The sequence below is a fragment of the Calliopsis andreniformis genome, chromosome 1 (assembly GCF_051401765.1).
Source record: "Calliopsis andreniformis isolate RMS-2024a chromosome 1, iyCalAndr_principal, whole genome shotgun sequence".
NCBI classification, from domain to species: domain Eukaryota; kingdom Metazoa; phylum Arthropoda; class Insecta; order Hymenoptera; family Andrenidae; genus Calliopsis; species Calliopsis andreniformis.
The window spans coordinates 5804266-5829913 of record NC_135062.1 but is presented as its reverse complement, the minus strand read 5'-3'; the positions used below and the strand labels follow the sequence as shown (position 1 = coordinate 5829913).

At 34.8% G+C, this 25648-nt stretch overlaps 1 protein-coding gene across 1 annotated transcript in view; it reads right to left on the bottom strand.

Moving 5' to 3' along the window:
• Positions 1-25648, bottom strand: part of Pde9 (phosphodiesterase 9) — a 210063-nt gene that overhangs the window by 122294 nt on the left and 62121 nt on the right. Inside the window, exon 2 of the mRNA XM_076377885.1 lies at positions 25253-25504. The gene's annotated coding sequence lies outside the window, so the exon portion shown is untranslated. The remainder of the gene's footprint in view (positions 1-25252; positions 25505-25648) is intronic.

Below are 25648 nucleotides of genomic sequence, written 5' to 3'. Positions count from 1 at the left end.
CTTCACAGACTGTCACTCTTGACCACGCCAATAGGAACAGTATCATACGTTTCCACGTGAAGGAGAGCGATCAGTTGGAACGCGTTTCGTGCACCAGATAACAAAAACCGGCACGATTCGAGGTAAGAGTTGCTCTCCCGCGACGTCAGAGTCACGTCCATTCAGAGGCACCAAGCGGTTATGTAACCGTTCCACTCGGCAGGCGAATGCACTACGAGATTACGGCTGATAAAGGCGTGTTGCATTCGCGAGGTCAGTCGACCGCTTTTATGAATGAAAATTTATATTGTTACGACGGCGATCCACTCACGTCTGCATCTACGTGGTCGCGCGCGCGCCAGACAGCGGCGAGTAATTAATTAACGCGCGATATTTTTCCGTTGCGCGTCGGTGACGTAACGAGCCGTGCCGACGGACTCATCGACCCCCGCGTAAATCCACTTAAACGAAGTTTATCCCTTACGGAATAATCGTATAATCTGTCGGGTGATGCGCAATTAAATCAGTTCTAAAGTTGCGCCTGTGTATAACTCCGTGTCATAACTTAATTCACGTCAATTTGCGAGGAAGGATCCCGGCGCGGCCGCGTAAAATGGAATTCAGCCTCTTATGAATGCGATTCTTCCTTCCCACCCTCGTTCTTCGCCCCTTCTCAGTGTTATTACGGAATATCGGGGGACGAGGGAGACAGGAGAAAGTTCTTTTCCCAAAGGGCCGCTCCTCTACCTGTGTTGTGGCCAATTTCCAGCCGACCAGATGCAATTTCTGCCAAGTAATTTCGCTCGTCTTGTTCGGAGTTCTTTGGTTTCCATCCCCACCAGACGAAATCACCTGCTAGGATCCCTGTTTAGCTCGTCACCAAGCACAATCTAAGAGCCAATGAATTTTTAACAATTCTCTGATTTGTTGGGGAATGGCAGGAGTTGGATTCGAGGTTTGGTTTCAAATTGCGATGAAGCTTCTATCGGGCGGAAAAATGTTCATGAAAGGATGAAATTCAACGCTCTGTATTGGCGAACGCTATAAACCGCCATTGCTAGTGCCTGTATCACCTTGAAGCCTGGCTGATGATAATTGAAGTAGATTGTCGACTACGTAGTGGCAACCTTTACGTTAACAGGCGCGATAAGGGGAAGGCAATGTGTAATCTGGTTTTTGTAGTTTCGCGATTTGTCATCAATAGTGTAGTAATCTACTTTATTACCGGTAGTAAGGTATTAATAGTAAACTACTTATTATCAGTAGTAAGCTACCAATAATAAGCTTATGTAGTTTAATATACACATATATAATGTAGTGGTTCATGATTTTGTACGCTAGAAGCATTCCCCTTTCTCTGTTTACCCCTCCAACGCCTGAAACTGTAGTTTGGTACACTTGTACATGGACAAAATTCAAATTCAATTTTCTCGAAAATGAAGTGTAATAACAAAAAATTATATGCCACATTTTCGTCACTTTTTCATATACAATCACCTTCTTCCGCTTGTACCATCAGTTCTGGGGTATTCTGTAAACTGTTTTTCACGTTCCTTTCCTTTTTGATTAAAGCGATTACACTACTTTTGGGCAAACTGTAAGATGAGTGAGAAAAACCGAAACGAAAACCCAAAAGTGGCGAGTTTATAGCGAGAAGATGCTCAATAACGTTTGTCACAATGAATTCTTGCAACTCTACAACTTTTAACGTAGGTTTAAAACAAAGGGAAGCATCGACGTTGGTGGCTATTTTCTTAGCCGTGGCAGCCTTCTACAGATCGATAGAATATGAATTTCCGTTTGGTCGCCCGTGTCAACCGCAAAATGTCGATTGGATCGATCGCGAGACCGTCGCGTACAAGTTCCATCAGAATTTCATTACGCGTAAACCCCATGGCCAATTTCAGGTCATGTCTTCGGTATACCTCGAACGATTCACGGCGGTTCGAATGCTCGGTTTACAATCGGCTGACGGCATATGAAAGCTTCGATACATCCCAAACCCTTTCAATGAGCTTGCATTTCGACGTCACGGAATATAACTGGCCATTAAACGTAATTATACGCGAAGTTTACTTCGAACGATGGTCGTTGAGATACGAAAACGGAACATACACGCTAACCTCTACAAGTCTGCTGATAGACTCGTGATGAAATCTATTTCGTCACCCCAGTCTCTCTTTAATTACTTATTCGAAGCATCCTTGTAAGAAGCACTGTAAGTGCCATCTTTTAGTTGCAAAGAAGACTCAATATGCCATTCGTTTAAATTTGTAAACACTAGGAGTGTCAACTTTGTTTAGTCCCAGAGTGGTTTTATTTATAGAAAACAAAAACGTATGTTTATTTTACATTTTCTACTTATTTCTAAGTAGACTAAGTAATTCTAAGCAGACTGCTATAACTAGTTACATTTGGTGATATTTATGCGCATCGCAGTCTGTCCTGACAATTTTTGAATGTCCATCAATTAAATAAGTTTAATAATTTTTTCCTTCAAATTGATCAAATACTAGACCGAATCATTGTCCATTTTTAAAGTACTATTACTTTGTAAAAAGAAGTCATACATTAACCTTCCTGGAATCATTTTAAATGATACATCTTCTATTTTTACATCTCTAAGTTAAGTTTCCAAGAAGACGTTTCAACATTGATTGTAAGAAGTACATAGAGAAGTTTCTGTAAAAAATTGTATTTTTTAGAAACGCTGGAGTCGTTTTTTCCAATTTATTGGCCAAAAACTACCTTTACTATCTTTAGCAGTAACTGCAACAATTGTGGAGATTTAAGAATACTGTGCCTAGTATTATGAATAGAAAGAACTAAAGTCAAATAATATCGATTCCTAAGTGACACTCAAAAGCATCGAATGTTCTTAAATAAGAACATATTTAATAGCACTGGGATCAAACTCTATACATGTCGTTGTCTTGAGTTAACTCATTAGAACTTGTCATATTATATTAGACACATAAAGTACATGAACTTACGTACGAGTGTTCATAAGGTTCGATAATGACTACAGAAAATTAAAATAATTAAATCTCTCATAAAATAATTAATTTTATTAAATTTTTTCTTAATTTCTATATTTATAGAATATGTCAATATCGCAACACTTATATTACATACCTATCAAGTCTCTATATTTTCTAGTTTACAAAATTCATTAATTTGACATTCAAAAGCTTAAAGAACATTATCAACAATTAATAAAAAATGGCACCAATATAAAGAAAAATGAAGTTTTTAATTTCAAATCATGATCGAATGTTGAATTCAACATTTGAAATGTAATTAACAGTGATCACTCGAGATCAGGGGAACAGAAGTTGGAAAAAAAGGAATACGAGCGAAGAGTACGAGAATACAAAGTTAAAATTACACTGATAGAAGGTTCCGCCGTGCGGGTTTGTGCAACATAAAACGCAGAATGTACGCCTCGCACACGATCCGCCGAGCTAGTCCCTTTTTTAATGAATGTCCAAAATAACATGTGGCGAAAAAAATATCGCTGACTCGCGTACTTTATTGCAATCGTAAAGATCACGCGGTAGCTAGAGCACACGCACCGGACATGACATCTGGCAGTTACAGAGAATTCCTGAGCAAACGCAGCATGAGATCACCGCGAGTAGGTGAACTTATGATGACGCTGCTTCTACACGGAAGAAGTAAACTGCCAGCATAACTGCACGGTCGAATCCTTGTGAACTTGTACCATTTTCTGGGCTTACCGTAAATGAGTAAAGCTCATTACTAATACGTTGCGTAATAAAGTCGCTTGGACTATATTCAAAGCCAGGATTTTATTACCAGGGTGAGCCATAAATCCTTGCTCAGGTTTTATATCAACCTTTATCAGCTGATTACTTTGCCTAGGTAGTGCTATTTATCTGACAGATGCTAATTAACAGCATAATAGAAAGCTTTCATCCTGAAAAGGTCTCGTCAGTGAGTTCCATCAGTGGGATCTGTGGATTTAACTGTGGCTGCAAATCCTAGTAGTAGTTTCCGCTATTAGTTAATTAAACTCGGATATTAGAGGCTAGAACATGTAGTATGAAATAATACGAATTCTTTCAAAACAGAGAAACTTTATGTAGAAAGTAGGCAAAAACTCTGAACTCGTAGTCAACTTAACACAAGATAATCATCAAGTAAAGTTTTCTTATTCTATTAAAAAATAAAGAAAATGGTTTTAGTTACGGACATCGTATTGACAGGAATTTTAATCGTCGCGCATTTCGTTCTATTATTTCATTTAAATAATTAATTGAAATGTCAATTATTCAGTTTACTTTTGTTAGTATTTTCAAACTTTCTTCGTTACTATTTCTTTCAACTAAGAACTTATATTTCATGTAATTGGAATGAGAATAAAGCTTAATTAGCTCCCTGAGATAAACTAAGTAATACTATTGTACTGAGAGTTTCGTATTGTAGGTCGAAATTATTTCATTCTTTGGATACACTTGGGAATTGTAATTCTCTCCAACTGTCCAGAGTAAATCTTTGCCATAAATTTGTGAACAAAAATGGAAGTCTGGTAAGTAGAGAGGTAATGAATTTTTTAGTCCATGAGCTGGTACACCTGCACATGCTATGGCTAGCATGCAAGTATCTAAGTACTAATGTTACGGCTGCTGGAGTCATGAGTATCTGTAAATTATTTTGCTTTGCAGGGACAATTAAGATTTACTGATTTACTGATATAGGTCAGGATTAATCTCCCGTTTGAATTCGAGAATGAAATTCAATTTAAAACAAATGAGACGTCGATATGAAATTTCCAAAATACATTCTTGAAACCTGTCTTCCAAACATGTAAAAAACAAAAAATCGATTTTTGAATTTACCTAGGTAGATGTAACCCCTTGACTTAACTATCTGGCAAGTAGGTTCATACTTGCTAGGTCTAGCATACAAATGCATAGCTTACGAGTGCAGTAGACCGAAGCTATACATTATTTTGTTTCTTAGAGACAAACTTCACTGCCATTTTGCAGTTACTTAAGATCGATATTTCGCAAAAGTTTCAGAACAAATTATAGGCAAAAGGGCAAAGATGCAGGAAATTTAAGTAGCTAGTGTAGATTTACTAGCCTCTGCCTGGCATATGAATGCATATGTAGATTGCAATCGTAGTATTCATTAGTTGACAATTACTTTTTCCTAAATATAACCACAGCTTAGTTTTTACTATTCACAGAATAATTTTAATACTTAAGGCTGGAAATAAAAGAAGAAATTTAGAATGGAAAAATGAAGTAAACTTTTAACAGAACATTATATGGTAATGTTTGTTCCTCTAAAACTTAATTTTTTTATAAATTCAACGATACGTTCAAAAAATGCAAATGCGCTTTTTTTTAAACAGAATATCGCATCTTTTTTTTACTTGAGTCGATTCCTCGGAACATTGTGGGTGAAACTGTATTAGGATATACTGTTTTAAAATATCATAAGTTATAACTGTTTAAAAAATCATAAAATGATAAGTCATATCCCATATAGCATAGAGATGTCCTAAAAACGTCTTAAAGACATTCAGTAAAGTCCTAAAAATCTCCAAAAGACGTCTCTGAAACGTCCAATGTTATAAATCAGTATGTCTTTAGAGATGTCTTAAAAGACATTCATAAGACGTCTTAAAGACGTTGAAATTATGTCTTCAAGACGTTCAGACAATAGATAGACTTCTTTAAGACGTCCAAAAGCGTAAGTTTTTAAGACGTTCTTGTAGTGTGTCCTTAAGACATCTTATGTACGTAAATTTCACATACGCTGTTAAATTCAAGATCTCGTGTGCTATTTCAGTGTTTTGTGGAAGATATAATAATTGCGGATATAAGATGTTACTAATCAATAGAATTCACTGGAAATAGAAAAATAGGTTTTATCATTCGATTTTCCCCTCTACAGTTTTGTTTGTTTTATCCAATTGGAGAAAAAAGCATCCCTATTTCATGGCTCACCCAGTATATTTATTTCAGACTTTAACAATGACTGTCGGTTTTCAGCTTCTCATAAAGTATTCCATTCCATTTTTAAACAACCGCATTCCCACGTATTCAGTAATTCGATTATCTGTACCTTACATATATTTCCTTGCGACACTGTCCCCAGATTTCTACGAAAATCCCACAATATGTTTCCCAGCAACGAAATCGAATTTTGGTAGCGAGGGAGTCGTTGCTATCTCCCCATCGCTCTGCGCATAAACATCTTCCCTGCATCTTCATATCGTATTAAAAAGGATTTGCGTATAACCTTCCGCCGTGACGCGCGAAGCAGATTCCATATTAGATGCCATAACTTAGGTGAATCTCGGCAGACTGTAAACTAGAAGCTTGGCCGCCTCTCGTTTCTCGCTTCATCCATAAACGACGACAGGCTGCCGTGCTTACGCGATCACGTTCACACGTACACATGTTTACGCGAACGAATCCGTGAATTTAAACTCGTTTCAGACTTCACGCTTTGGCGGTGATCGTTCAAGACTGCTCCTTCTAAGAATCAGTCAGTGTTACACCTGCTTGGCACACCGATTAAATTGCATGCTTTAAAAGCACTCTGCATTTGCCATTACGAAGTCATGCATCCTTAATTTCTGATAAACAGATAAAGCTTTCAGATGTAGCTTGATAAAACGAAATTTGGAAGATTAAGGACTAGAGTCTAAAGGTAAAAAGTACAATGCTTTTTAAAACCATTATTTGGAATTCTCTCGGTTTCATTTTATCTCTTCTTTGAGAAGAAATGCGAGTAGCCAGTTGATAATGTATTTAATCTCATTATCAGAAACGTGATTCTTACACTTTAGGAGCTCATTGTTTCCACTTAGTTGCGAATTTTTAATGAATTTTTCCACTTTAAGTTCGTAGCTACTTCTAGTTACCACTATTAATTTTACCTCAGCACATTAATCAACCCCAGAAACGTTTACAGAACTTAAATTCTTTTTTCAGATCAGCTTGTATAGATGAAAGATTATTTAAAAAATCAAAGCTAAAAGAACTTTTATTTGAAAATATATTCTAGACATGAAACATATATACCACATCTACTGGAATAGAATAGAATTGAAAAGAGAGAGTAATTACATTGTTACCTCATTATCGTTATTCATACGTAGTCTCACCTAATGTCAAGTTATGCTACCCTTTCTATTTCATCAGTGAATATGAAAGTCAGGCGTTTAAGGAAAAAACAGCCAAGAAGCAGCTACGAACAATATTTTACAATCACTTGCCAATGTCATTTACTTCTCCGTTTTCTTCGTGCCTAACTCCACTATCTTCTCGCCATAAATTCCCCTCCGTAATGACATCGCAGCTTTCCAGCCGAAACAGAAGAGCAAACAGAGACGGGAACACCTTGCTCAAAAAGCCTGTCACGATTTTAATCAACCACCGAATCTCGATTAAAGCACGGAACGACTTCTCTTTCGGGCGGACGTTTCACTGGGCCTAGCCACTTAGCATAGCAACGTCCCCAACGAGCAATTATGAGCCTCCATTAAGCACCCAAATCAGAGCGGGCACGGGAGAGCCGGCTAATAAATTCGGTTACAAGTAGACAGCGTTTCACGTTCCTACTGTGACCCGGTCTACAAGGTAATATTGTTTACGGGCGCAAAGTTAGATTAGTTGTCCTAATAATGGCACCAAATGTGGCCACAGCCACAAGGGAATTGGCCACTCACGACAGCGATGATTCCCATGGTAACGATCGAATGTGACCAAAGGGCCGTGTACGTGGCGTGCGTCTTGGTCCACCAGGGGGTCAATTATTAAAGGGAACCCCGCAATCGCGCAAGTGGAATGAGACACCCTGAGCACGTGATCACCACGAGTGTGCCGTGTGCGTGTGTGCGTCACGCGATCCCCTATATTGTTCCTCAGCTGTTCGCCTCCTAAACCGTTCCCAGGCCAGACGGTACAATTTCGTACGGCCATTACCTGTATTCCCATTCCTGCTCGTCTAATATGTGCGGTCACGAGCTAGGGTTTCAATTAATTTACGCGTGAAAGCGACGGCTAATAGCTGTTAGCATTGCAACTCGTATAGAGATTACACAATGGTGATTTTCTGTGAATATTGCAGCAAAATAACCTAAATCCATGCGGTCAGACATGAGCTGATTCCCTTGAATGGGAATTTGTGGAGGATAATTTTAAGCCTGTAGAGTAATCCTATATGCTGTTACGAATATTCGATTGATTAGATAAATTAGGTTGAACGAGTCACTTAGACATTGTGATTTCGAAGTTGATTGGAAATAAGGTTGAATGATTGAAATTGAATCTAGGTGGAAGGACTTTAGAGATTTTCAGGTGACACATCAACTGTATCTTTTGGAAGTTAAACGATTAAATATTTTATAAGGCGATAATTGTATTCACTATTCAATCGAGACATTCTTCTTCTTCTTTCTACTTCTTCCTAGATATAGACATACTACTATCACTAACTACGACAATTTGGAAATTACAACCTTCTGCTTTCGTTAATTGCTATTTAATCCTCAAAAAGTAGATATAAATTATTGTTTTCTGGGCTCCCCATGCCTTTAAATAATTTGACAAAAAGTGTATCTATATTTGGTTATTCGTTAAAAACTAAAAAACAAAAGTCCACAGACGAAATTTTTCATTTATCCATCATAAAGTATAGATATTAATATAAATTTATCTCTTTTTGAAAATAAAAATTGTCTTCAATCATCAGTTAATAATTAACCAATATTTCATAAAAAGTATAGATAACTAAAAGTTTGTTGAACTTACCAACAAGATAGTGGTGCATCGCTACTGACAAAGTGTTCAAAGCAAACTCATTCAGTCAACTCAAGAACTAACGCGTGACATTCTACGGATGACATCACACCTGCGTCGACTTTACAACACATAATATAGACACTCTTCAATTTTTTAACGCTTTGCCAACAGCATGCGACTAGATGCTTTGTCGCTGTCGATAGCTGCCTTCATAATTCATAGCCCGAAATAAAAAGTTATTCAAACCGAAAAACATTATCCAGGATGAAACATTGAACTACCATCCTTTATTCAATTTTTGCTATTGTACTAAATCTAATTTTTCTAATTTCTTACAGTTATTGCTATATGCAAATCTATCAGATAAACGATATTTTGAATTCAGTTATCTGTACGTACATACAGGGTTACTCTACATATCTAAATAGAACGAAAACCAAGAATGACAAACTTGCATTTAAGGCATCGTGTCGCTTCAGAACTATTAAGTGTTTTGACAACGTCTGAAATTCGCGAGAAATGTGTCTGACTTGGGATATATTTTACTGTCGATGTACATTATTCAAGTTAATCACAGTAGAATAAGTCTGACGTCAGGCACATCTCCTGCAAGTATTAGACGTTTTCTGTTATTAATAATTCTTAGGAGTACACCTAAAACATGCGTAAGATGTATCCAACTGAAGACTTAGTCTGCTGACTTCTCTATGACTCACCTGGTTAGTGCGCGTTTATAGTAGAATAAGTCTCAAGTCAAACACATCTCTTAGTAATTAACCCTCGAACGGCGGATAATTTTAGCTTTAGCAACGTCCAGGCGAAGGTTAACAAACTCTGATATAAAGCTTCAGACGCAACTTCGTCATTTTTAAATTCCATTTCATTTTACCGTATACGTCGAATCGCATCTTAAAATTTACAAGATTTGCAGTCGAACACCCTGTATATTTCATTCATTTTTGTCCACAATATTATTATGCTATTACGACCCATAAGCTTTCACTACTACTGTCCCAGCTTTCAGTCTGATACCTCGTAACCCTTCCTTGAAACATCCTGTACATATCCGCGATCACTTTGAAACCCGTTGAAACGTCGCGAAGGGGGGTAAATGTGAAGAGAGTCGAAGTCAATACGATCGACGGGTAATTAAACAGACAAGCAGGCAGCAAGACGAGACCCAATCGACGAGGATCCTCGCAGCTCGGCGTCGAGTTAGATTAATTTAAAGAGATTCTTCCGCGCGCAGTTTAATTAAACTTACACATTCGATACGCCGTCGTATTGGTCCGACGCGCGACTGAATAGCCGTCGAACGAACGGGATGAACTTGTTGCTGGGCTGTGCATCGTTTTCACTTTGCCGGTTGAAAAACAGATTTAGAAATAACGTAATTACCATCGACCCTACTTGCTGCAATTTCAAAGCAGATACCGAATGGGTGCTCGTGAGTTTCTTTCTTTCTCGCCCCGTAACCCGAGCAACGATCAAATTATTCCTGTTGAATTTTCATTTGCCCTTTCACTCCGCCCGTTCCACCTTCATCCCTTGCATGAAATGCAATATTGTCAGCTTTTGGAGAATCCTCTTTGCCAAGAGCTTAAAATTTCACGTTTCGTCTGCACGATGGGGTGAAGATGAATGCATTGGAAGTTTCAAACTATGTGGCATGTATTTTCTAACAAATTGAAGAGTAAATCGAAATTGTGAAATAAGTAAGGAGAAATAAAGTAATTTGTGTTAAGGAAGACTAAGATAAGATGCAAGTACAATATTAGTGATAGTTATTATTTTCGTTGCTGTAGGTGCTTAACACTAATCAAATTCAACGATTAATATGTTTTCTGAAAGTGGAAGATTATAAATGGTTTTTGTGTCTTCTTTAACAGTATTATGTATAGCAAAGATGCTGTTCAGAAAAAATGTTAATTCTATTGTAACTATAAGTAAAATTATAATATTACTGTATAGCATTATATGTATTTGTAGCTACCTTAGGTCAAGATAGAACGAAAATCAAGAATGATGAAATTGCATTTAAGGCTCCGTTTTAGAGTTATTAGCTGCGAAGAACGTCTAAAGTTTGTCTGACTTAAGACTTATTTTACTGCCAGTGTGCATTTGCCAGATCAGGCACAGTGTAATCAGTAGAATTACGTTTCAAGTTGGACACACTTCAGAATTAATACCTCAAAAACGAAACCTAGAACTCAATTTGGTGTATTTCCATTTTCATCTTATTTTAACATGTAGATCTACTCCTAGAAATTTCTAACTTCCGTCGTGAAACACCCTCTATGTGGGTATTCAAGACATTAATTAACTTCAAAAAGGAAGGGAATGCTTTCAGAGTACACCATTCTATAGTTGTACTTATCATATATTCGTATTATAATTACATATTATGTCTAAATCATTCCTCTCAAACAGGAAGACTTTAGTTAATATCTCGCGCGTCGTTATCGCTAGAAATTCACAAGGGACTCCATTTAGAGAGGGAGATCAAACCAAAACAAATCGTGTAGGTTAGATTAGCATATTTATCTGACATTGTTCGACATTATTTTCCTCCAGGCATTTTCTTGCTTCCCCTCAATATTTTTACAATCTTTCGCGACAGTATATGTACACTGTAATAATACTGAAAAAGTCAACATGGGCAGGACTGGTTTCTCATCATTCTGAACTCTTGCGGAGGAGAATGTAAATTACAATCACGTAATGATAATATTTATTAAATTCACGAAATGCTTCGCACAAATATTGAAATGAAGAACTGATTTACACATTGTTTGATGTACAATAAATGAGTTTGGATTTTTAACAGTATTCGTATAATCGAGATTTTAATAGGTAATTACTGTAAATTAATAAATACGTTGCTTTAAATAAATGACATTAATAAGTAAGTGATGTATAAATAGCTTAGTCCGATATGAGAGAAATTGTAAAAGCAATTTCAAGCATAATTTAAAGTATAAGAAGAAAATAGAGAGAAGAATTTAAAAAATAAAGAACTTTAGAGAGTTGAAAAAAAATGTTTAATAGATTGTGAAGTGACAATATAAACTATAAGAAACTGTAGCCACGATGTATGGCAGACCACAGGTCCCATCAAGCAAAGGTTGAACGATTGTGCGCGAACAATTACGTGACAATAGGTTGCAATTTCAAGTAGTCAACACTTTGCATGCGAGTGACGTAGATTCATGTCGTCTGCAAGCTACGGTTGAATGCGGGAGATCATGAATTTACAGCTGTACCTCCTCTACATCGACAGAAACGTCATTTGTGTCCTACAATCCTTGAAATAATAATGTATTTCTCATTACTTAGTAAATCTTTATCTATAATATAGGAATAATCAAACATCTAAATAAATACTCCTTAAAGTATTGTAAAAGAAAAGATATCTAAAAGATAATATATTTCAAAGAGAAATTAATATCATGTTTGTTTTCATTCATTCAAAATATCATTTTGTTTTCTCTTCAAGAAGTAACACTTGTTCTAGTTATTTCAATTAAGGGGAATATTAAGACACTTTAGAATAACATATATGTATTATTTGTTAATTATATTTGGAAAAATATATCTTCAGGGATAGCTATAAAATTGTCCAAGAAACAACCAAAATTAAAATTCAAATAAACAGTATTGAATCGTGAAAAGCAATATCTAAAGTAACAACATAACAGTTTTATAATATGGTACTAATATTGGAAGGTATTTTCCTACAACTATTTTTTATTTTCATTGCATGTGTACATTATTTCTCACTTTCTTTATCTCGTATATGCTGCATTTAAAACCTGTTACGAGTACTTATGAACACTCTGTCCAGTACTATTACCTAGTTCCATTACAAAAATCTTAAAAATACTATTGTACTCGTAGCGTAAAACCTTCCATAAAAATATTAACGTCTACACACTATATTAAATTATTGCAATTGAAAATGGCACATAAAAGCAGCCGAAAGGAAGTCAAGAAAGCAGCAAACTAGGGGCTTTTAAAGATGCTAGACACAGTATAGTGGTGAACGTGGGTGAAGATTATAAGAATTTAAAGCGACGATAAGCCGTATGCGAACGGTAGCTGGAATGTCGTTTAATATTCCATCGGACTTCAACAGCCTCTTCATGTGACTGCAAATCGCACTATTAATACGAAACAACTCATTGTTTACCACACGATACCACCTAATATGATCGATTTATTACCAGCGAAAACGATTTGCAGATGATCGTGACCACAGATTGCGCTAGTAAATGCAAGTACGTGCAAATTGAAAGTGTAAATCAATGCCATGGATGACTAGCATTTTGTGGACTTCACTGAACATCTAAAATTTTTATTTTCATTAAATTAAAGCAAAATCAAATAAACAAAAAATCGAGTAGTAATACAAGACAGTGCTACTTTTCAAAAAAATAAGTTATGAAACTGCGTTAAAGTATTAACAAAATAATGTTAATATAATATAAATGTATAAAATCGACTAATCAGTAATCTTTGTAGATAATAGATACTTAATTTCCAATCATTGTTAACGATGTCAGAACTATGTATAGTTTCAAACTTTGTTGTCACATTCGTAATCTACCTCATATTCCTATTATCTTCTCTATTATTAACTAAACATACCACTATTTCTATGAATAAAAATTATTAGCTACCTTAAGTTCTTCAAACAAATTCTCGTTGACTTGTAAGCTCATTCGTTTGTGATAAAACTTCATTCATTAATCGTCATCTAAATAAAATGTTGTTAATTTCTAATATTCAACAGGAATAATGACACAAAATAGAGATAAACAACACAGCACACGCATTACTATCAAATTGGTAGTATCAATCATCAATTACAGAGTCTGTCCCGCTTATTAGACACGTAAGTGAACGAATTCACGCGACATATCGATTTATTGTAGAGTAGTTGGAATACTGAGAAAAATCGAAGTTTTTCGGTGAAGACAAGTGGTATTATCTGCTCAAAGCTATCCCTCCTAACTATATAAATTATTAGCCAGCAGTTATACAGACAGCATAGAGGCACGTAGGCAGGAAGAGTCCCGAATGATTGATGTAACGGAGTCGGCCGAGATTTAACGCTGACTCGTGTTAAACGCGATGGAGCACATGTATGGAAGGACTGTCGAGTAGCGATTTAGCGGTATTTTGGAACAGCACTGATTGTCTTTGATACGATGGAATAAAGCAGAATTAGAAGTACAAACTATCACTGGAAAATTATAAATTGTTTCTTGAAAGAAACATTATTTCCTGAAGCGTTTCCCGAAACAATCTGTCTATTAGACAGCGAATTATTAGGGAATATCAGAATCAATGGTTTAATCATTTCTGCATCCGTTTCCTGACCATAACTTTCTTTTGGTAACTTAATTTCTGTAACAGAAACCATGGAACCCTCGGTCAATCTTCCAAATCTCAGTCTTATGTTGACAGATCGCTGTCCTCTAATGGAATCTTTTCTTGAAACCTAATCAATCTTTCTGTGAGTGCACAATTTAGCTGTCAGAACTGATTGAATCATTCAACTACGTTTACTTACTTAGATATCAGATAATATTCTTTTAACACTGTAAGTATTAAATATTAATATGTACTTACTTCTATTTTACACTATAAGAATACTTTTGAAATAAGAAAGAAAACAACTGAACTAAATTAATCATCTATATGTAATAAAGTGTCAGCGAATAGGGTATTACGTAGCTAAGTGCACATCTATCGACAATCGGTGATCAACAATTTTGTTTAGTTAAAGGCGGATTACAGACTGAACAATTCTTCTTTTTTTTGTCTAATGGATAAGAAGATAATCGATATATAAAATTTGGACTCGGTCTTTAGATCGATAAAATGGTCGACAGGTGGGCGCTTAGACATATTTGTTGTTCACCGACTATGACCTTACATCAAGGAATAGAATTCTGACAACATAATGTGAAATCAGTTTATATACTAGGAACATCCTTTTGCCTTATCAACAATATAAATAATAGTTCATGAAAATGCAACTCATTTGTTTTAAATAATACTAAGATGTGGTAAATATAGCAACTATTTTATACTAACGAAGTAAAATATTTTGATTGTTTTCATACTTCTAGAACACTTGGTAAATCATGAATTTTATTATAAACTACTAAAAAACGCTCTTTTGCTTCACCAAAACAATACTAAAGTGTCATAATTTGATAACCAGGCAACAGTAGTTTTCTAATCAAAATAAATGTATACACTCATCTTAAACCCTCATAATCTTCTTCTAATAACCTTAAAATTTTATTATGGAAAAAAGCAATTCCAAACTGCAGGAAATCCTTCCTAATAACAATTAGGCGCACGAGTATTACAAGTCTGAACCTCGAAATTATGAAGTTTCCTACCTTCAGTCTAAACTTCTAATTAAGTTTCTCCGTAAACTAGCTAGTTTACATTTCAGCTGCAGTATAATAGAAGTTACTAAGCTGAAAACTCGAAATAGTAACTGCTTCAAAACTGAAATGTCTAAATGTCTCATGCTTCAGAAGTGTTACGAGGTTTATTAGGATCCAAACCAGAGGAACACTGTATTGTCCTAGAAGTTTCTCTATAGTATGGCAAGTGTTTTACAACTGATAACAACAGCCGTTAAAATGCTATCAATAATTAAACACCGAGTAGAAAACCATCATTAGAGATCCCTTTTGAACAAATTCTCGTTAAATCCTTTACAGAAAACTTACTGCAAATCATTATTCACAATCCAGAAAGAGGTAGATAGAGCTTCAAGAAAGCATGCATACGAATCTGTCAACATTTACCGGACATATATCATCCAGATTACGTTCAACGATTTTTCATTCGGGTGAACACGTCGCCAGTAGCCTGGCACTTTCCAGGGACAATCTAGTTGCTCGATTATTGAAGAAAATGAAGATGAAGAAACTCGTTGAAGATGGTAGAAGTAGCTGATCAAAAAAACTAATTTTAGATCGTTGAAATGTTGCATTGCCCTTCAGCACTCTCATGAGTAATTCCTCCATGCTCTTTTATCTATGTATATCAATCATGAATAGTATGTTGCATTTCAGAGTAATCGTATTATATTGCTACAAGTTTACGATTCACTGACGAGTTTACAGTGACGAACATATTTTTGAGGTTAGCTCATGTACATGGCCGACAACTTAGATCTTATCCAAGATATAAGTGACACTCGTTTGCTATAAATAATTTCAAAATATAGCAAATCTAGAACAATATATATGTAGAGAAAATATTGTATCTCTTGATGAGCGAAAACACGAAGAAATAAAGAATACGTAAAGATGTACTTAAAGACATTCCTATAACAGAGGTAATCCATCATATTTTGAAGCTAATAATAAATTTTGCTGTATTTAAAATCAACAAAAAATGTCTTCTACTGTAACACATGATTCTGCATAATTTTTCTTGATCTGCAATGGAACGATAATACATTACTATTGCATATGTCTCGATGAAGTGTACAGGATTCTCACTTTAACAGTTCTCCGACAATGTTTTTTAATATAACGTAATATCACTTGAAACCTCCATATTTCAATAGGTCATTAAAGCTAACACAGATGTATAGCAACCTTGCTCAATTGGACCTTCAACAGTAACCAATGATCAGAGTCAAAAGCAACGTCAAAGGAAAGTGACATCAATAGCCATAAAGCAGAGTGAAGGAACTACTTTAAGAAACATAAAGGTCTACATTTTTAACGTTCCCTCCCATAGGACTGTTGCTCCATAAGTCACGGTTTGCATGTTCTCAAATGCTCTCTACTCATGCTCGCCAAAGGGTGCTCCAATGAGTAGCAAATTGTGCACGAGTGGCTCATGCACTTACTCTTTATAAGTATTTCTTTGGCAACGACGACCGCATAACGCTCGCCCGTGAAGTACTAACGCAGTGTATGCACGCGTGAAATACGCTAGCGCAAAGTGGCGCCAAGAAATAAGAAGCAGCGTGGTCGTAATAAATCGATGGGATCCTACGATAGCGATCGGTTCTCGATGCCCACGTAACGAATCAATTTGTTTTGCGTGCACTGGTCAGCCCTAACATTCCTGAATGATGCTACTATAGGAAAAAGGTAGATGAACGAGTTTCAACTTTTTCTAGCTTGCTATCATAACGTTGTATTTTCTTTGATAGCGAATCGAATATTTGGACATGCACAATGAGTAAGCAGCCTTCACGAATGATAAATAAACCATGTTTGCTTTTCACATGGATCTGAACGCTAATTTTTTTCTGCTTTCTCGAGCTTACGAAAATATAGGTGCAGGTTGTCAAAATGCATTAGTTTTTCTATGGAATTTAATGCGGAAAAAAACTAGACTGAAAGTTGCTTTTTAACTAGTACTCGAACTTCTTTCAGGAAGTTAGAAATATTTATCTTTCTTGAAACAAGAATTAAAACTAATGATATTAAAAAATCTGGAACAAACGTGGCGTGTAATTCATATGTAGCGCTGATAGTAAACTATTCTTCCTAATTAACTCTTCATGTGCTAGTAATTGTAGCAACATCAATTGTGAAACTAACAATAAGTGACTTCTAAATTCCTCATAAACACAGTATCTACTTCAATTCATACAATCTAGTACATCTATAAGCTGAAAGCTCTCCATCAAACCTACTCATTACCACAAGCAAAGAATAAACTATATTCCACCTGACAATATTCAAAAACTTGAGGCATTCCTTTCCTGGAATGTACAAGTATGAAAACAAGAAAATATAAAGATTTTCTTGTAAGCAACAGCAAGTGTCTCAGCAACACAATCGCGACACGTTCAGCTGCTATCGCTCAATCTTCCGAACAGTTCAGTGCTCGACAGTCGGCAGCCCCTCGATCGGACGGATTAAATTAACATTTATGTACCATTAGCAACTCACCGGAAGATGATTTATTATCGTCGTTGAAATTAGACGATGATGTCGAACGGAAGTTGCGTTTAACGCGGCGTCTTTCGACGCTCGATCAACAAGTCGCGAGCAATGCAGAGCAACAGAGAGCCTCGCGGGCTCTGCTTCTTGTTTCCCTGGCCAACGTAATAGCGTGCTTATTTACTTGCACGGTGTACTCTGTTCGTTCGCATGCTCGCATTAACGTGCACGGCGAATTGCCTTGGCGATTACTTAACACCATTTTCAATGTAAACAGGCTACCGTATTGCCAGTGCAGTCGTGCGTTTGCATCGGCTCCATTCAGATTACCCTGAATGATGGTCGAGGCGAAACAAATACTCGTCGAGCTCGCGCCAATCTCGACAACCTGTTACAGACAGCGACAGGTTGGAAACACGATTGGATTCATGGGGCTCGTGATATGGGACGTTTTTTACGTTACTTCGTGCCATTTCGATAATGCTTATTCTACGGTGTGTTTTATCGTCGATCGAATTGTTCTTCATGTTTATCGCATATCTTGAATCCCATTTGAAAGGTGTGTGGCAAGATTGACGATAGCTGAACCTCTTTCATGTTTGGATATTTACAAATATAAAATGAGTAATTTATTGTGACTCGTAAATTACATCACACATGGTACATTTGGTTTGTTACTTAACTATGATAAATATTGTTTCGAATTTTCCTTTTAATTTTCTTTTCTTTTACTTGTCAATTACTATTCAATTTCTTCAGTTTTATTACAAGAGTGAAACGTCTAAACCTTGTGTGTGTTTAATAATTATTCGTAAATGTATTCATAAATATGTACTTGTATAATACTTCTTTAAGGAAATAATATGATTAGTATAATAACGAGAACCAGTGGAGCATTTCAGAAATTATTTAATGTATGTAACTGAAATTTCCATTTCTACTTATGCATAAGTTATCAAGCTGAATACATTTTTCTGAATATTAATAATATTCAGTAAAGGTAATATGGTTTTCGTATTCTTCCCTACCAGAAATGGAAAAAATACATAAATAATTAGGTATGTGAGTGTTCTTACTGCCGGAACAACAGTAAATGAAAAGTATAAAAAACTAATGAAATTGTGGAGTAACAAAAACAAATTTACCTTCTAGTAGATATTCCCAACGTTTTCATTTCTTAAAAATGCTAAATGTGTATCTACTGATCTAATTAAAGAGGTATTCATAATTCAGGCTATAAAATGACGTATGTAAATGTAAAAATATTCAAGTGTTAAAGCTCTGTACACTGTTTTATCTCCTTAAGTAATAGTTTTCAATCACTTATAAAAGCAAAGTAAATTCCACTTTAAAGAGATTACTTTCCTACGGTAGTGAACTATCTATAAAACCAGTCAATTAATTTAATAAAAAGAACATAACACTTAAAGTTACAAACTACATTAATACTGTGATTCATAGAATATGGTTTTCCAATGCAGGATATAAAACAACAATGAAATTAATTAAAAGAACTTTGCAAACATGTTAAATAAAATTGAAATTAAAATTCAGTAAATAGGACTATAGGTGCTTCTCATAAAAATACGAATTCCACATACATACGTTTTTCATAAAATATGTTTGAAAGTAAATCAAACCGCTTAAATATCCAGGAAGGAAGACACAGGCCTCTCACTTTATCTCTATGATATCAATTTTCCTGCAGGAAGCTCGAGGATTTCGCGAAAAGGAAAAAGTATTTCGACTCTTGATGGGAATGTTGTCTTTCCTTGCAGAAAGTATAAGAAAAAACATAGAAAAAAAAGGGAAACGTTAAAACAAAACGTTTGCTCCAGCAAGGCGAGTGCCTCGAATCGATGAGAACGCGTGTACGAGTGTAGTGTGCAGTGCGCGCAAGAAATGATTGCGGAAAGTTCGAGAGACGAGCAAAGTTTGCGCGGCGGTACCCCTCGAAGAGGCAGAAGCTACTTTCATCGCGACGTGTTTTCGCAATTTCATATCTACTATGCTCGAGAAAGTACGAAAGAAGATTGATCCAGTGGAAAGATGTTTGAGAAACAAAGGGACGAAGACTCCTGCAAACAACCGTGGCTATGTCATCTTTAAACAGACTTGGGCAGAAACGATTTGAAACGGAAAGAAAAAAATAAAACTTGAAATAATAAATTAACTTAATTCCTTTATTAGTACATTTTGGGAGTATCCTTGGAAAATAAGTAATATTAAATAATTATATTTTGAAAAATGATATCTAACGACGTTCCCTATTGAAGCTATCTATCTAGTACTATGTTAAGTTTATTACTATTAGATACAAATAATGATAGCGTTCGTATAAAACTGAACGGTACTTACTTCACGACTACTTAAACAAATTTCTTTAACAGTTAAAGTCATAAAAGCAAAGGTTACTACCTGAGTTGTTTTAGGAGAACATTTATTCAAATAAAGTATCTTTCGATTTGTAGTTAAGGAAAAAAGTATTTACGAAGAAAATTATTTCTAACCCAATAATCTAATTTATTAGATGAATAATCATCTTTAAATAATTTTATGGAACAATATTCAGATCTGCTTTAAAGGAGTAATACAGGAAGCTATCATTTTCTTCTGTTCGATATTTCCTTATATTATATTTTCTTTATATTGTACAATCTTCGATTAAATCTTAAATCTATGTATTTATCTGCATCTGATGTCTCTAAACTTTTGTTATCGCGCTTTATCGCGAATATTTACTGTAATTTTACAGAGGCAGTGAAATTGAAATTATCAACTCCCTCGGACAAAGGCAAACTGTTTCAGATAAGCAACGACTTTAAACATTTGATATAAATGACATATAGCCAGAGACAATTTCTAGTGAATATCGTGACTATTTAGTAGGTAATTTTGTCTGAATTTTTTTAAAACTGATATCGATTTTCAGGGTAGTCATTAATCAATGTACTCTTTTGTTAAACATTATTACACAAATTCTTTATGATATTTTATGAAGACAGCTGTATCAGTGATAGATGTATGTTGCTATTTCCATTAATCATGTTAGTGGAAATTGGATTTATCTTCCTTTTCATCTTATCACATTTCACAGTATCCATGATTCACATAAAACCTTTTGTGTGAGAAAATCCTATTCAAGATTTTTTACTTAATCTTTTATAAGAACTCATATTTTTCGTTTGACGTATAATCTCTATTATTTAAATACATAAATCTTATACAGTAACTAAACTTAGTATTTTGCGATCAAAAACTTTTGTTTTCGTCATCTACAGAACTAAATTCAAGTTATAGAACTATAAAGAAATATTGATTTCATTAGGTTGACGTATAAATTCATGTCATATCACTTCTCTCTTCTTTTTCTATAGAATTGTTATCATTCATTGAAGTATGTTATAATGATAACATATCTGTTATTATTATAAGTAGAATCAAGAAACTACAACTATTTTGTACCATAAAAGACATATTATTAATGCACTTAAAAAAGGAAAGATGAGGCAGTAAAAATGTATGCATCAACTCAATAATAGACGATTTATTTGAGCCTGCTACTATAAACAGTTATCAAAAATTCCTTTCTCACCAATAATAAGTCAACACTTATTACGAAACTACCAGATATTAAATATCGCTATAACAGAAGATCATTGCATTCTTTTTTATCTCAAGCCGATATTCACTTGTTTACAAGCGAACATACTGAACCTGAACACATCGATTGTGAAGGGATGAAAAGAAAGTGAAATAAGTAAAAAAAATTTTTAAAAACATATATTTCTCATTTTTGACTAATTTTATTAAATGAAAATTGGTTAACTCCTTCAAATCTGATTCTTCAACAACAAGAAATAAAAGAAAGTCGTATACATAATTACTCACAGTTTTTATGTTTTAAGTCAAATATTGAAGTATTATAGTAAAATAGTGTACATGGTAATGTGCTCCAAGTTTGAAAAGGTTAATATTTAGCAAAAAATATTGACAAAAAAGTGTTCTCACATAAAAGACGACAACAAAATAATTCTTCTCAAATTTGTTTATGGAAATGAATTCGATATTCAAAAAAAAACATTTTCTTCCTGCGTCTAATAATTCTCAAAATATTCAAGAAAATATATTTTCGACTCTCAACTTGATGAGCTATTTTCACCCCTCTAATTTATACAACTACCGATAAAAGAATATCTATTGAATATTTTTAGCCACTCTACAAAGGCTGATTAAAATCGATGTAGTCTGGTTCAATACGTTCCCTTGTTAGATAAATTACAAGCACAAAAACGACTATTCTTCCCAATCGACTTTTCCGTAAGAAACTCCATTATGCCTCCATCGCATCGTGAGGAAACACGAGGAATTTCCTAGCTGGCGGAAACCATTTTTAGACCGTCGAGTGCTCTCCATTTCGCCTGGTGTTTCCATTATGTCAGTTAAGGAAGAACTAACAACCCGGATACCGCCCAACACTGCAAAAATCCTACATAAATCCCAGGTGCAGGAATCTGCCACGCGCTCGATGCACATCGTGTATTATAAAGCAGAATTTAGACAATCAAAAACCCTAAAAATGAAGATGGTACAAACTCGTATCAATTCAGTTATCGTTGACGTGAATGCAGAGGATACTGCGGGCCTGATGGATGAATCAAAAGCCATTAATTAAAAACAAAACTGGATATCAATAAGTGGAGCAATAATTGGAACTATTTACCAAATTTATGAAACTACTTAAAACCAAATTTGAAACTAAGACATCTTTTTAATACCTAATTTTCTAAATTTTACAATCAAGATCTGAATATAGTGTAATATCCAGATCCTAATTGTAATAAAGATATTAACAGATGAATAAGGTGTCCAATGTATAGATGTTCATAGATAAATGAATGAATAGTCATTAAAGGAATGTTCAACATCGATAGTGTTTTGTACCCGTGAATCAATTTAACTTTGAAATTTTGTTTATACTACACAATAATTCGAGATTTTTAGTTCCAAAGTGGCTCGATCTTATCTATTACAGTATCGTTTACTTTCTCAGCTTTCCTTTAACCAGCATGGTATGTATGCTAACTACAATTTGAGGTTCAGTTCAGCGAGCACTACAACCTCATAAAATATCAAACCGTCTTTCTGACACTCTCTAAATATCCATGAACGACCCAAGTTCCTAATTCTGAATCTGAAACGTTGCAAACGTCGTTATCCACCTGAAACAGTATTAAACGCGTACGCAGAGAAGGATGAAACTCGCCTCTCCGAGGATTTATTCACCTGATGAACCTCCAAAGGCCGTGGATTTCTCGGATGTAACAAATTCTCGCACACGAATCGAGAACCTAGCAATTAGAGCGCACTCGTGGAAGAGTCGGCTCACTTTCCCCGTCTTTGCGCGGAACGTTAGCATAAAGTAAGACACATGGGACACGAGGAAGATGGATGGAGTCAATAGTTGTCAACGTTGGAAATGCGGAGAGACGAGATTGTCCCTGGTTCAGGCTCGACACACTATTTCGAGCTGTTCTTTTGCACGCTGACCTTAAACCTCAAAGACCTTAAACTTGCGTCGGTGCGACATGACACGTGAGTAAGAAAGTAATTGAACGGTGTGCACGTGAATGAGCCGTGGTAGGGAACGTACATTGTATATTCGTTTAAGAAAACAGCATTTCGTAGAATTCGTAAGAGTATACCTACCACTTACTACATATTACATATTCATTGACTCACAAATTGATTCCCACAGAATTATTAACTTCGCGTGTTCAAACTTCTGAAAATACGAGTGTTTTACTTTTTGTATTAGAATTAATAAAACAAGGCAAGTGTTGAGCACAATTTAATTACCTGAAAGATGTGGTATTAAAAGGAAAAAATACAACACTTTGATCTGAGGAACTAATTCATGACTTGAATAGAGCTGATGGAATTAACGAGTAGCTGTAGGGTATGCGCAAATTAAAATCAAATAGCTACTACATAGACGTCACTATTGGAGTCATTAAAACAATTAGAATAACTAATACGATTACTTAGACTAGTTCTGAACAGTTTCATTTTTAGAAATGTAATGTTTAAGTGATGAATACAATCAAAGAAATTCAGTTTAACTGCTTCTATAGAAATAGGTATATGTTTATTAATAATCTTATTCTTCGTTTTAAAATATTTCAACTTCTCCATTTATGAATTTACAAAATATTTTTTCGTTGGAAAATGTCAAACTTTCAAAGCACTTACTTTGATATTAATATTTTGTTGTGATTGTCAAATTTCAAAAATAATCCGGAAAATAACTAATTTATAAATATTTATGATTAGAAATGTTTTAAATAATTTGAAGGAAAATTTTAGAATATCATAGAGCATAAATATATAACGATGAAAAGTTCAGCATATTTTATAAAAACGTCGACTGTGACGCTTTATGCGAACGAAATTGCATTCTCAAGATCAAACAACACATGCATGAAATACTTTTTAGACAATATTGCATGCAAGAAAGAAATTTCATCGAATTACCTACATAACAATTAGTACAATACATTTTCAAAACGATGACGTTACTGCAATGGTATTAGTATATCCTAGAAATAAAGTAATAACGAACTTGTTTAAACACTAACTAAGTAATTTCAACCTAGGTTTAGGCTGGAAATATTTCCTATAAGGAATATCTTCATTATCACAAAAAGAGAAGTCAAAGAAGTCAAATACAGAAAAAAATAAATGAAGTGATTTTAATTTTACTTATGGTCAAAACTCAAATTTACTGAAACGAAATATTAGATCGATGTATAAATAATTTCGATTTTATATAAAACGCGCTATTTTTAATTCGATGTAAAATTAATTATATAACTTTCATATCACTTGTTAGCTAAAAAAGTGTACTTTGATATGACATCATAGCTAAGAAAGTAAAAGACCACGACAAGTCCAAGTGAAGACTGGGGAATAGTTAGAGAAGTCCACAGAAAACTCAAAATCATTAAATGTGGAATTACTGATCTCTATGCTATTGACATAAGTTGTAGTAAAACAAAAATTAAAGATGAAGTAAAATTTCGAAGTTGTAAAGGTTTCAATCAATGAATTAATATGTTAAATGACAATACGAAGGTAATCTAAAGAAGTAAATATATGTATATTTGAAAATATAATTGAGTACTAACATGAAACGAAATTGATAAATCCACAAAGCTTTGTAACAAAACTTACTAAAATATTGTAACTGTAACCAAATTTTTGTTTATTTTCAAGAAGGTACGAAAAACATATTTTGTTTTAAAATCAAATAAAACAATCCTTTTTAAAAAGGCAGAAAATGTAACTTATCATATTTTTCCCTGTAGTCTTCACATGCCCCAAATCAAGGTTAGAAAGTAAAAATACGGTTGAAAACTAATAGTAAGAGCAAACGCAATAATGGTCAACGACATAACTTATACACCAACTTAATGAAACAAATATCTAATGAAAATATAATAAAATTCCTGACGATGGGAAAGTAATTCGAAAATAAAAATTACTTACCTTATTCCAGGGCGACGGTAATTGATGTGACCCTTTCCTGGCCGCTTTCTTTCCCTTATGTTTACACGTCGTTCCTCGTTCTCGGCTCCTCTCCTCGTTCTTTATTCACCACTCGAAGAACTTTAAAGCCGGACGAAGAGAGTTCGGGGAATTGAAGTTCTTTCGTCAGAAAGTCGTACAGGATCTCAGACGGCGCGTAGAGTTTTATTTTCCGTAGAATCGAAGGCCATGGTTCCCGAACGTTTTGACGATCTGAAAATGGCCGAGACGTAATATACGATTAGATTAGATTAGAAGCAATACTCCAGGGTACGCATTACGTAAAATTATCGTAAAGAATGGTCCGTTGAAAGTAAGTAGATAAGTTAATTAAGGCCCCTTCCTATTGACTTCTGG